The following is an 11,657-nucleotide window of genomic DNA, read 5'->3' as shown; positions in this document are numbered from 1 at the left end:
CTAGTTTGCAGTCAAAATATAGAGCACTTACCGCGTGTCAATGTTAAACTTTCATCAGGTCGTCGGATAAACTTGCAGAAGATGTGAAAAAGGCACCATCATGGCGGCAGCCGTTTTTTCCAAACAAACCAGTTTCGCAGCAAATTGCAAATATAACAAGTAAAGAGGTCTGATTGGCTAATACCATAATCTAAAAATAAATGCTGGTCGAGCAGGATTTTTCTGCAGCAGAAAAATCCTGCTAGACCAGCATTTATTTTTAGAATAAGCCCTTGAACCCGCCAGTCAATCAAATTTGAGCTTACAAACGGACGACATAAGCTACCTCTACGGAAACGAAATAGACCTGACAATAACTTGAGAAAAACTGCAACAAAATAAAATTATTCTCGGTTTGATAAATACGCTATAGTATGGTTGAATACGTGTTATTTAGAAGAGAGATTATGGTAATGGTTTAGCGCGTATAATGCACGGGTTTTGTGTGCATGTTTTAGCGCGAAAGCGCACGAGTTTTTCGTTTTGGGGTATATATGATTTGCACATCTAGTAACACGCCATTCGAGGGTTGTTTTTGACAGGCAAAGTTATGGAGCAAGAAAACGAAAGGGTGATAAAGTAGTTTAGGCGTTCATTTGCGAAATACATAGTATTCGGAAGGAGATTTTCGATGAGAGGACTGATTCTCTGCTAGAAGCGGAATGGTGAGCTGGAACTTCGAACAAAGGTCAGACTTGTTGGTTCTGTTTATTGTAATAACACTGGCAACAACATTCCGATTGAAATTAACACAGGTTGTGTTCCTTGTTAACTTTTATGATAAGTATATTCAATAACATGCTCCATATCTTTATTTGTGCTGTTGTTTTTTTTTAGTTCCAACTATTCAGATACATCAATTGATTTGATTATTGTGTAAAAATGAAACTATTTAAGTTCAAAAAGAGGTCGCAAATGTAATGGTCTGGTAGGATTATATATAGGTAAGGCCACATAGTGTGTCACTCCAGGTTGTTTTGATAGCAGAGTTAGATCACTCTCCCTCATGTTTTTACGAACACCTTGCTTTATTTTTATTGTTTTTAAGATATAACACCTTATATGGTAATACATGTGTTACAAGTTTGTGTATTAGTTCCAAGCGTATAATTCAACAAACGATTAATAACAATTAACTGCCGTTTTCCATATAATTCAGCACGATGGTTGTGTGCGATATATGAGGTGGTATGATAATAAGCGGATGAAAATTTATGCGAACATATCTTTAAACTATTCAGGTATTCCAATTGTGAATTAAGAATGTAACATCAAAAATCGATACATTACGGAAATATATATTCTATTCATCTATGAAACAGCTATAGAGACTTGTCTTGTAAACTTTTTTCGAAACATGTTTGTGTTTTGCATATATTACATCTCGTTCGCTGGATATTGAATAAACAGTTTATGTTATTGTTGTATACAATTAAACATTTTCTCTAAATTGAATTAAAACATTAAGAGTTATTATATTTTTCATAATAATTTAAGACGTTAAGTTTCCCCTGCAAGGTTGGTGTCAATAATGGTGTATGCATATGTGCTAATTAATTTACGATATTTTGGATAAACTGTGGTATAAATTTGGTTTGAAAAGAGCGTTGACAATAAGACTGTTGTTTTAAACTTAGATGAAAGGCATTTATCGGTTTTGTTAAATTTAGTTTCGTCATAGTTTAATGCATTTTTAAAGATTAGGTACTGTAATGATAACAAAAGTAGACCGGATTTATTTGCAATATAAGTCGATTTTGTTTTCGTGTTAGTTTTTGTTCTTGTTTGGTGGACTGTTGGCTTGATGTGTAAAGACATTTTGCTTTTATGGTGTTTGGCCGTTTTTTGAATGCCAGTTAACATGTGTAATTTTGCTTATCGTTTTGGTGAAAGCCAGTTGACCAGATGTGGATAAACCCAGTTAGCGCGTGTAGTTTGTTAACCAAATTTGTTAAAACGTGCGTTTACAATTACATTTTTGTTTTTATTTAATGTTAAGATTGTACTGTTCGAAGGATATTATATATATTGGAGAACATTAAATGTATGTTATTAAGGGCCAGATTGGCTTATGTAAATTAACCGGTTGGCTCGGGTTGTCCGTTGACACTTTGTTTAAAGCAGATTTTTTCAGATGCGTATAAGCCAGTTTGCTTGCGTGTCAGTTCACTAAAATATGTCTCAAAACACATGTTTAAATTGCATTTACACATGTTTGCGAAGTTTATTTTTTCGGAAGCTGGAATGTTCGAAGAATAAATAATGAATAGTGTAACATTATAGTAAGAGGGCAGCTCGAAAGGTATAATTTGTTGTTTGTTTTGTTTTGTGTAATTATGTGTTAGAAAATAACTTGTTAAGATTAATAATGATGATTTTATTGATGACGATGTTATAAATGTTGATGATGATGCTAACGTTATTGATGAGGAGGAGGAATAGTTAACAGTATTTTGTGAATGGATAATACTACATTAACGAATTTCGAGTGAATGAAATTATTTTAGGTTTGATAAATACCGAATGATGTTGGTCTATACATATTATTTAGAAGAGAAAGAGTATGGTTATGGTTTAGCACGTAAAAATGAATGGGTTTCTAGGTTTTGCGTTTAATTGAACAAAAACAAGTAACGGTTCAGCAACAGGGATTATTCTCAGATGGTACATGTATTCTTTTTAGAGTCACAGAAATTCAACTTTGCATCAATAACGGTTTTCTTTGAGATTTGTTTCATGGGTTAAAATTCTAAAAATTGACTATTTTTGCAGCCTACCAAGTACCTATAGCTTTGTATTTGAGTGTGTTAAGCATTTTGTTGTTTTCAAATTAGTAAATCAAAGTTAATACGGTGTTCTAGTATATCAATTGAGCTTATGCTATTGCCATGGAAATTTGAGCCAGGGTTCGATCAGTAGCTTAAAGTATGTCTGTGTTGGTGAATTGAACCTAAAAACAAATGTCAAGTCGGTAGTTTTAATTTTAAGAGCAGAACATACGTATTGATTGTGAGAACATTCGTAAAATGTGTTTGGTATTTGTGCATGTCTCTTGTGGTCATTGGACCAAGTTGTTTAAGACCAATTGGCCTGATTTTGAAAGCCAGTTGGCTTGTATGGTCAGTTGACCGTTTTTAAAGCCAGTCTAAATGGTGTGTGAAAGCCTGTTGGCTTGTGTTGTCAGGTTACCGAACTTTCTTGGAACGAAAGTCTCATAGAATTTACAATATTTGCAAGATTATTGTTTGCAATGCAGTAACTGGACAGTTCGAATAGTATATTTAGTATTGAAGAACATAAAGGTATGGTTTATGTAGTATGTTATTATTATTACTAGGATTATTATGATGTATTTTATTTGGGTGCATTCGGAGAATTGCAAAGACGGTAGTTAAAAAAGAGCCTATTACATCAGATATATTAAAGAAATTTTATCACACTTTTGTTTCTGAGAGCGATTGTTCTTTGGGGTATTTAAGAGGCGTTACAATCTTTTTCTTATCTTATGCTGGTTTTTTAGGATAAGTGAAATTTTGTCTGTTAAAGATCAGATGTTGTATTTTTAGATATGCATTGTGATATTTAAGTTGAAAAGTCAAAAACGGACATTTTAAGAGAGGGTAATACTGTTCTGATTGCAAAACTAATACAGACACATGTCCTGTGAAATTGTTTGAAAAGTGTTTGTGTGTTGCAGATATTGCATGTTCATCTACTGATTATGTGTTTAGACCAGTTTATTTGTGTAATGTTTAACACTGTTTCAAATTGATTTCTAATAATAAGCATATAAGTTATTCTACTATAAATGATAGTTTTGAGGAAGAAGTTAAGTCTAATGGGTTATGTTTCTTCTAAATATGGACTTCATTCTTTTCGTGCTGGTGGAGCATCTATAAGTGCCAATAATAAGACTGTGGATAGACTTTGGCAAAGACATGATAGATGAAAAAGTGTTTCCACTAAGGACGGATATGTTAAAGATTCTTTGAAAGACAGATTATCGGTGTCGCTAAATTTAGATTTGTGAAAAGTCATTATTAATGTATGTGTGATTTGAAATGTATGATGTGTTGTTCGTAGCACATTTAAAGACACTATAATATATTATTATATAAATGGTTTGGAAATGCTTTTGAGTATTATTAAGTTCTGTGTTTGTGTTGTGTGTATGTTCCTTGTGGTCATTGGACCAATTTGTTTACGGCCATTTGGCCTGATTTGGTAAGCCAGTTGGCTTGTATGGTCAGTTGACCGTTTTTTAAAGCAAGTTGATTTGATGTGTGAAAGCCGGTTGGCTTTTGTGAGTTGACCTTATTTTCTTAAAAAGCATGTTCACATGGAATTAACAATCTGCAAGTTTATTTTTTGCAGTGCAGTAACTGGACAGTACGAATGGTATATTAAGTATTGGAGAACATAAAGGTATGGTTTATGTAGTATGTTATTATTATTATAAGGATTATGATTATGATATTTTTTATTTCCGTTTTAATGTTTATCATTTATTTGGTAAATATTGTTTTATTATATCTGTTTAATTCTCTTGTGCATTATTCGATTGGTCATTTGACCGTTTGTGAAGGCCAGAGTGTGCCTGATGTTGTTAGCCGTTTGGCTTGTGTGGTCATTTGACCGTTTGTGAAGGCCAGAGTGTGCCTGATGTTGATTAGCCGTTTGGCTTGTGTGGTCATTTGACCGTTTGTGAAGGCCAGAGTGTGCCTGATGTTGATAAGCCAGTTGGCTTGTGTGGTCAGTTGACCGTTGTTGAAGGCCATAGTGTGCCTATTTTGATTGAATTGATTTTATTGCTTTTACAAATGTTTATAATTGTATCTTTTCAGTTAAAACAGTTCGAGAGGTATATAACGTGGTGGAGAATATTTAGGTATTCATTTTATGTTTTATATTATTTGTATTCTCTCTTTGTTTTATTCGAAAGTCCTGTCAAATACAAGCACTCACTCCTATTTTGTCTTTGGTTTATTATTTGTTTGATAATGATAATGATGATGATATGGGTTATAAAGATGATGAGATTTTAATAGTATTTTGAGAATAGAGAATAATAAATTTACTCATAACTATGAGTAAATGAAATTATTCTCGGTTTGATAAATACGCTATAGTATGGTTGAATACGTGTTATTTAGAAGAGAGATTATGGTAATGGTTTAGCGCGTATAATGCACGGGTTTTGTGTGCATGTTTTAGCGCGAAAGCGCACGAGTTTTTCGTTTTGGGGTATATATGATTTGCACATCTAGTAACACGCCATTCGAGGGTTGTTTTTGACAGGCAAAGTTATGGAGCAAGAAAACGAAAGGGTGATAACCCCGCCCGCCCGCCCTTAATGAACATATGTATGGTTAAATAATTGGTTACATTGTTTTATGTTTATAATTTTGCTATTATAAAGTCTATATTTAGTATATTTTCAGTTCGGTTTTTAGTCCATGTGAGATGGGATCTTAACACGAACCGATTTCTTTACTGGGAAAGACGATGGGTGTATTTTCATTTGAGTCTGAAGCAGCTAAGTTTTCTTGATTATTTTGACTCATTTTTTACATAATATTGTGTTTGAATGAGGTCTTTTAAGTTATGGGTGTCATGTTTTTCGAGACTCTCAATTTCTGGAGATAGTACCTCCAGCATACTTATTGAAATATTGGTTTGTTTAAATGTCAGTGTTATAATTTTTTGTTGTCGTTCGTAATGACCGTTTAATTTTAAAGACATTTTTATTTTACGATTACTTAATATTTCATTTTTGTGTGACTGGTTAGATGTTGAAGTCGGTTTAATATAGCTGTTAAATTCGTCATATGCATTTATATATTTCTCGGAATATTTATGATTTATCAACATTCTTTATACATGCTTTATGGATTTTATGGTTTGAGTGATTTGTTTGTTTCTTGTTGATGTCCGGGGTGTGTGCAGGATGCTTTTGATGTTTGTTTGTTATGTTAACTTGCGCAATGAAATTGATAATGTTTTAATTACATTTTTTACTATAAAATACTTAATGTTACAGTATCTTAATAGCTGCTTATTTGTAGATTTCTCTAAATTAGAGGTTTTGGGAGGTGATGAAGGCACCTAGACACCGGTCTCGAGCCATGGGTCCTCATACGTCCCCCTGCCATTAAAAAAAAAAAAAAAAAAAACAAAAATGGCAGTAGGGTTGCGTATCCCGCTCGCGGTTTTACCTGAATCGTTTATTACTACTGATTATTGTATGGGGTGTACGTGAAGTTATGTACACTTCTCTTGATTGGTGGTGGTAGATGAATCTTGCAGATATTAGCAGCTTCTTTGAACAAATTAATGTTTCACATTTGTTTATTTATAATATTTAAGCAAGTTGGCGTGATTGATGGGCTTTGGGGGCGTCCTGTGTGCACTGTGGGCATCGGCGGGGATCAGTTTATTCAAATAGTAACTCTTTTTTGAGATATATACTTGACGTCTAATTGTTATGAATACATTTGCACCTTTTCACATGACACACATGTGTATACGAAGTATTCATAATTACATGCCCTACAGCATTTAAATAGTATCGTTTCAGTTCTTTATACACCTGAACAAAGATGTTACACCGTTTCCAGTCGTCTCGAGATTCCTCAACTGAGCGGTGCCGTTGAGGTCTATATCCATTGCGCATACAACATATACGGGCGTCAGAAGAATTGTTTTTTGCATTTATTTGTTGAAAGTCCTGTCAAATACAAGCACTCACTCCTATTTTGTCTTTGGTTTATTATTTGTTTGATAATGATAATGATGATGATATGGGTTATAAAGATGATGAGATTTTAATAGTATTTTGAGAATAGAGAATAATAAATTTACTCATAACTATGAGTAACTCATAATCTGTGTTTTAATCAATTATTATTAAATTCTCATCCTTTGTTTCGTAGTTGTTCAACAGCATAAGCAGTTGTTTAAAGAGATTTGCCCACGGATTGTCACTATTTAAAAATATCGTATATGCTATTGTCTTAAAGAGGCCGTCCAACAGATAAAGCGTCGTATCGACGAGATTCGATATTTTGGAAAACTACGAGGATTGCTTATATAGCTAAACAATACATCCGATCTGAATATGAGCGTGAATGGTCGAGTGGTATAGGCAGGAGGCTTTTTACTCCAGGACTCCAGGAATCCAGGGGTCAGTGGTTCGAGCCCTGTTGTGGGTTACTTTTTTTCCTTTTTTTTAAATTGTATTCTTGTTTCTTTACTGGAGATTTATATTTCAAATGTTTAAATTTATCAATATAAGCATTTAAAGCATTTAATGACAAGCTTCAATGTATGCCAAAATCTGTTGGACGGCCCCTTTAAATGAAAGTAAGTGAAATCGCCATTATAACGTTTCAAAAGAAAATAGACTTAAGCCTGGACGAAACTTACACCCAACAATTCTGCCATTTTTTCGCGCATTTCGGTTTTTAGTTAAAACCCTGCATGTGATATACGTTATTATCAATTTCCTAAATAGCATTAAAGTGTAATTCGATCGACGATATGCACATGCAGGTATATATATATCTTCAAAACATCTCTTACTAACGGGTTATATTTCATCGTTTGAATGTAAACCTTTTTTTAAAAAATACACACTAAACATTTTCATTTCACTGACCGATTAGGTTCCTTTAAATATGGATGCACAAAAATTCAGATCATGTAAATGCAAGCCGTTTACAAAGCGCATTTTCCCCAACAATCATGCATGCTTTTTAAAGGAGCCTTTTCACAGATTTTGGTATGCATTGAAGATTGTCTTTAAATGCGTTATATTGATAAATTTAAACATTGGACCTAAAAATCTCCAGTAAAAAAACAAACAAGAATACAATTTAAAAAAGGAAATAAAGTAATCCTAAATAGGGCTGGAATCCTGAGGTAAAAAGCCTCCCGCTTTGACCACTCGACCATCAATGCTCTTGCTATTCGCGGATGTATTTTTTACCTATATAGGCAATTCTCGTAGTTTCCCAAAATATAACGACAACAACAGAACTTTACAAATTATTCAATCGTTTCGCGTTGCAACGCTTTCTAATTTTCAGGTTTTCAAATCGTCAAAAGATGCATATAATGGATATTTTTAGAGCATGGTAAATGTTCAGCATTACTTTTACCTCACACATATCATAACATAAACGAAAATTTGCGAATCTGAAACAACTTTCTTTGATTTTGTCAATTTACCAAAACGTGAAAAGGCACCCTTTTAGTTGTCAACAGTTTCTAGTATAATTTCGTTTTCTCACCAATTGTTATCCCCACGCTTTTAAAAGCGTAGGCTATCGTTTTGGTCTCTATCTTTCTGTCCGTACGTTCGTACCCAAATTTTTTTCGGACCCTATTTTTTTCTAACTCAATTTTATTTTCGTGCCCAAATGTTTTTTCGTGCCCAACTTTTTTTCGTACCCAATTTTTTTCGTGCCCAAAACTTTTCTTCGAACCAAAAGCTTTTTCGTACCCATTTATTTTTCGTACCCATTTTTTTTCGTACCCAAATTTTTTCTTACCCAATTTTTTTCGTTCCCAATTTTTGTTTGTACCCAACTTTTTTCTTACCCAAATAGTTTTTCGTACCCAAAATTTTTTCGTACCCAAATTTGTTTTCTTACTCAATTTTGTTCGTACCCAATTTTTCTTTCTTACTTATTTTTTTCGTACCCACATTTTTTTCTTACCCGATTTTTTTCTTACCCAATTTTTTTTTCGTACCCAATTTTTTTTACCCAATTTTTTTGCGTACCCAATTTTTTTTCTAACCCAATTTTTTTTCTTGCCCAATTTTTTTCGTACCCAATTTTTTTTTTACCCAATTTTTTTCATACCCAATTTTTTTTCGTACCCAATTTGTTTTCGTACCCATTTTTTTCCTACCCAAATTTTATTTTGAACCTTAATTTTTTGTACATAATGTTTTCCTACCAAAAATTTTTTCGTACCCAAACTTTTTTCGTACCCACCTTTTTTTTGTTCCCAAATTTTTTTCGTACCCAATTTTCTTTTCGTTCCAAAATTTTTTCGTACCCAATTTTTTTCGTACCCAACTTGTTTTTCTTACCCTTTTAACATAATTTCTTCATTTATTCACCATTGACTTCAAATTAATACTAAACATCTCTTATGTCATTCAGTATTAATTTGTTATGTCAACACGGTCAGTCTCGACCAGCCCCGTCCACATTACCCAACCCGGGGCCCCACCAGCATAGGCCTTACCCACCCAGAATTGTCCAATACGCGTCGGCCTCTGCCCCGCCACTTCTAGTTACGCATTGATTTGATCTCAACCATAAATCAACATGTCAGGGCTGGAACTCTATCATTAATAATTTGTTTAACTACTTTTATCACGTGGAGAAGGTTTGAACCACTTGCAAAGTCAACGTCGCTTTAAAAGCTTAAAGTCAAACGTGTACATGGTTCCGCTGGTTACATAATTGCGACAATGGGCTCTACAATGTTACCGACTTACATCTAGTATCCTATATAGACTGTTATGGCTTGAATCTTAAAGGGATCTATTCACGCTTTGGTAAATTGACAAAATTGAAAAAAGTTGTTTCAGATTCGTAAGTTTTCGTTTTAGTTATGATATTTGTGAGGAAACAGTAATACTGAACATTAACCATGCTCTAATATAGCCATTATATGCATCTTTTGACGATTTTAAAACCTAAAACTTATCAAGCGTTGCAACGCGAAACGATTGACTAATTTGGAGAGTTCTGTTTTTGTCGTTAAATTTTGTGAAACTACGAAGATTGCTTGTATCAGGTATAAAACACGTCAAGAATGTGTACTCGGCGGAATAGCTCAGTAGGCTAAAGCGTTTTTACTTCCGGACTATGGCAGGACTCCAGGGGTCACTGGTTCGAAACCTGCTCCGGGCAATGTTCTTTTCCTTTTTTTAATTTTTTTCTTGATTTTTTTACTGGAGCTTTTACGATCCAATGTTTACATTTATCAATATAAAGCATTTAATGAATAAGTTAAAAAAAAATGCCAAAATCTGTGAAAAGGCCCCTTTAAATCGCCAATGTTTATGCCTCTTGATTTTCCACATAATCTGAATATGGATAAGTTGAAATAAATGCGATGCATAAAATTGCCAAAACGCAGTTAATAATACCGGTAGACTTGAATATTAAATAGCAAGTTTCTTTGATTGTTTATATGGTACACGAAAAAGGAGAAAAAAACTTTTTCAATGAAACTAAATTATTTTCCTGTAAAGGAGGTTAGGAAGTTCTGAATTTAGTTTTGTTTGAAGTTGTATATTAGCATTTATAGCAAAATGAAACGAAACCTAAGCCCGCCTTCTTATCGATCGATATGAGTCCATCTGCAACACTCTAATACTTTGGCATTGGTTCACAAAACGTTATATCGGTTTTTAGGGTAACAATATTTGTTCCGAAAGTTGTTCTAGAAAATAAACTGCGCATTGAGCCATATCTAAATATGGATTATTTATAACAGAATATGTCTGTCTTTTTATAAGACATAAGGATTACGCAATTTGTACCGAAAACTGTTATCGAAAAAAGCGTTTTTTCGATTTGATAAATAAATTAATGCTGCTAAGTTATATGTTTGTACTTGATGATTCACTTTGCATACAGGCCATAGCAGTTAACAGAAATACGGATTGATACTCAGTGCAATTTGTAAAGCAGTTTATAGGCACATGCTCAACTATAAACATAATTATTAATGTGTTTCAAGTTTTTCAACTACTACTACTACTACTTCTACTACTACTACTACTACTACTTCTACTCATACTACTACTACTACTACTACAACTACAACTACAACTACAACTACTACTACTGCTTCTACTACTACTGTTACTACTACGACTTCTACTACTGCTATTGCTATTACTATTACTGCTACTACTTCTACTACTACTACTACTACTACTACTACTACTACTACTACTACTACTACTACTACTACTACATAGTAATAGTATCAAAACATTCCATCATGTCCACATAACTAACATATAATCTCTTATTTTCAAATAAATAGTTTTGAACAAGAGAATGAAGAATAAATATTGCGTCTGTCGTAGACCGCCCTTCCGAAATCCGAATTGGGCGTCCGAAATAGTAGAATTTTCATAACAAATGTTTTCAATGCGATTGTTTAAAACGGTTGTAAAGAGCTTAGACAAACAGCTTACTAAAGTAATCCCTCTATAGTTATTTACATCTTCTTTTGAACCTTTCTTGTGCAGAGGGACAATTATTCCCTCGGTCCATTTTTCAGGATAATATCCCGAGTTCAATACACAATTAAATAAGTCACATACATGCAAGGCTAATATACAAACACTTTCAATAAAATACTCGTTCAAAAGATTATCACTACCGCAAGATTTGTTCCGCTTCAATAATTTAACAGCATTAATTATCTCTTCAACTGTAATCGGGTCATCAAGCTCAGGGTAAACATTATTAGAATTATCAAAATCATAATTACTATTAAAATATTCGGCATCATTATTCTTATCAGTCGAAATGTCTGTTCTTAAATTTTCAAAATAATTTTTAAACTCATTTAGAGAA

The 11,657-nt window shown here is 33.3% G+C and overlaps 1 long non-coding RNA gene across 1 annotated transcript; it reads left to right on the top strand.

The window, feature by feature from the left end:
* Nucleotides 1-343: 343 nt before the first annotated feature.
* On the top strand, nt 344-6,792 carry LOC127873405 (uncharacterized). The gene is made up of 2 exons (XR_008046134.1): nt 344-4,927; nt 5,470-6,792. It is a non-coding gene; the product is annotated as an uncharacterized LOC127873405 (long non-coding RNA).
* The last annotated feature ends 4,865 nt before the right edge of the window (nt 6,793-11,657 follow it).

Source organism: Dreissena polymorpha, chromosome 3 (genome assembly GCF_020536995.1).
Source record: "Dreissena polymorpha isolate Duluth1 chromosome 3, UMN_Dpol_1.0, whole genome shotgun sequence".
Classification (NCBI taxonomy): Eukaryota; Metazoa; Mollusca; class Bivalvia; order Myida; family Dreissenidae; genus Dreissena; species Dreissena polymorpha.
The sequence above is the reverse complement of the archived record's forward strand: the minus strand, read 5'-3'. Positions and strand labels throughout refer to the sequence as shown.